Here is a 3053-nt window from a genome sequence, read left to right on the forward strand (position 1 = left end):
CGCCCCACTCCTCCTTCTTCCCCGCACGCTTAGCGAAGCTCCGCCGGATTCTCCACCGCCACCGACACCATGCCGTCGTGCTCGTCGGATTCAAGAGGAGCTACTACTTCCGCTGCCCGCTGGAACGGGGAGGTGGACGTCGTCTTCATCAACAACCGAACGTGTGACCGAGTACGGAGGTGCCGCCCGTTCGTGGCGCCGGAACCGATCGTGATCAAGATCTTCTACGCGCTTTTGCAAGCGGCAAGTGAACGTCTACCGCAGCAACAAGAGCCTCATCTTGTAGGCTTTGGAATCTCTTCAAGGGTGAGACTCGATACCCCCTCGTTGCTACCGTCTTCTAGATTGCATCTTGGCTTGGATTGCGTGTTCGCGGTAGGAAAATTTTTGTTTTCTATGCAACGTTATCCTACAAGTTGAAACTTCTAAGGAAGAGGCCCCTGAGAGTGTGGTGTGATAATCAATTAGATAATGTATTGCAAATAATCCATTAACATGACAAGATAAGAGCATCTCCAACAGGCGCTGCAAATTCTCGCGCGCTATACCGGCGATTGGGCGCGCTGTATACCGTTCGCGCGCGGTATAGCGAATTTGCCCCCGGCAGAGGCTGCATTTTGCAGCGCGCGTTGGTGTGCGGAAACGCACCTCCGCCGCAGGCGCTATTTTGCAGCGCGCGCGACCGTTTTTTTTTAAAATTCATCAAACAAACTATGAAATTTGAACGAAATACGAATATATTAAAGTGCGACGATACAAATGCGACATAGAAAATACTAGTACTACTCGTCCGACTACTCGTCGGACTCCCGATCCGTAGTCGGAGCTGCTCGCAGTCGTCTCCGACACCGGCGTGGACGTCGACGTCCAGTGGAAGTCGGAGGAGGAGGACGAGAGGACGACGGTCGACGGCCCTGCGCCTTTCTTCTTTTCCTCCTTCCTCTTCGCCGCCGCCTCGGCCCTCGCCTTCTTCCTCGCCGCGGACTCGGCGCGGCGCTTCTCGCGGCTCGCCTTCTTCGCCGCTTCATCGCCGCCTTCTCCTCCTCCTTCGCGCGTAGAAGGCCTCCGTGGCGGCGACGTCCTCCGGGAAGCGCCGCGCCCACTCGACGCGCATCGCCTCGTCGCGCTCGGCGATGAGGAGGCGCTGCTCCGGCTCCCGATGGCGGCGCTGCTCTTCGCGCGTGACTATCGGCGACGGCGGCGCCGGCATCTCCGCCTGCTCGCGCGTCCGGACGTCGTCGAAGTTCATCCGGCGGCGGGGCGGCCGAGGCGCCACGCGACGGCGTCGTAGGCTCGCGCCGCCTCATGCGCGGTGTCGAAGGTGCCGAGCCGGATCCGCTCCTCGCCGGAGCGAATCTCGGCGTCCGAAGCGGCCGCTCGGCCGCGCGCGGACGCCGCGGTAGCCGGAGGCGGAGCGGCGCCGCGGAGGCATGTCGCCGCGAGGCGGAGGCGGAGGCGGACAGGCGGCGGAGGTAGAGCGGTGGCGCGTGGCGCGGAGACGCAGAGCGGTGGGGAAAGAGGCGGAGAGACACGCGGAAGGCAGTTGGCGCGTGTCGTCTATATAGCGCGCGCGGCAGCGCACGCGGCAAATTTCCCGCGTGGGATGGCGCAAACGCGCGGACGCGGCAAAAAATTTACCGCGCGCGCCTTTTTCCCGCGTCTGCTGGAGCTTCGCGCGAGCGCTCGCGCGCGCCAAACTGGCAGGTATTTTGCCGCGCGCGCGTTTTACAGCGCCTGTTGGAGATGCTCTAAAACATGTGGAAATTAACCGCTTCTTCATTAAGGAGAAACTTGATGGTGTGATCATGACCCTTTACTCATGTTATCTCTAGGCAGCAGATTGTCTGACAAACAGATTAGAAACAATGGAATGTAACTTCGCATGTGATTAGATGAGACTGATGGATATCTACCACAAACACAAAATTCACAAAGTTTGAAACACCGTGAAACAAACACTTTTAGAATAGTATTTCACCATGTGATCAGGTTTTTCAAAAGTTTCATTAGCTTTCAAAAGTCAATTTGCAAATAGTTTCAAAATATATTTAGTATTTCCCTTGTTTTAAATCTCTCTTGACTAGGAATTCAGATATTTAAACGGTTGTCAAATCACACTTTTAGTTCAAAATCTACATAGGTTCTAAATTGTGAAAGAAGAGAGAGGAACTGACACAACATCAAAATAGAGCAACAAGATGAGCCACATGATGTAAACGTTGGTATAGAGCAACAAGTGGAGAACTGGTCAAACCAAGCGTTGATATACCATTACCAGGCAACATTGGGAGAAGCACACCCGCTAGAAATGCTTTATTTTGTTTCTTTGTTTCCTTATTATCGATCCGGGATTTATGAAGGATTTGCAGTACTAAACTTCACGGGCTCTCCTCGAGATGGCGGCATGGAGTTCATCTCGCCCTGGTTAGAAATTGGCTTTCGCGAAGGGAAACATCACCCCCACCGATTGAGGTTGTTGATGTGTGCAACCTCTCCTTAAATTGTAGAGCATGTCTTTATTAGAGGGATTTCTGGTGGAGATGCTCTAAACACTGCACCTCTAATGCAGTGTGCCAGTCAGGAATCACGCACGGCCGCACAGTCGGGTTGCATCATGTAAAAAATCTGACACGTTCAGTTTGAGATCAACTCGCGACGACGCTGTGCAGCGCATGTAAGTATATTTGCCCTTAATTAATTCCACTTGGTGATCCACCGTACCGACAGCATCATACCGCATCACGTTACATTTATCGCAGGACTGCCAGATTTGATGGATGGATACGATTACGTTGTACTAATACATTTTCACGGATACTTTAAAAATTTCATGATGATCAAAGTTTGGAGACGAATTGGGGTTCCCTCCTTTTCCACTGTCCGCAAACAGCCAACGGACTTGTCAGACATTTTAGCGTGAAAGAAATCACCACAATCTTCCCTCCTTTTCCACTGTCCGCAAACAGCCAACGAACTTGTCAGACATTTTAGCGTGGAAGAAATCACCACAATCTTCCCTCCTTTTTCCACTGTCCACAAACAGCCAACGGACT

The sequence above is a fragment of the Lolium rigidum genome, chromosome 3, assembly GCF_022539505.1.
Source record: "Lolium rigidum isolate FL_2022 chromosome 3, APGP_CSIRO_Lrig_0.1, whole genome shotgun sequence".
Taxonomy (NCBI): domain Eukaryota; kingdom Viridiplantae; phylum Streptophyta; class Magnoliopsida; order Poales; family Poaceae; genus Lolium; species Lolium rigidum.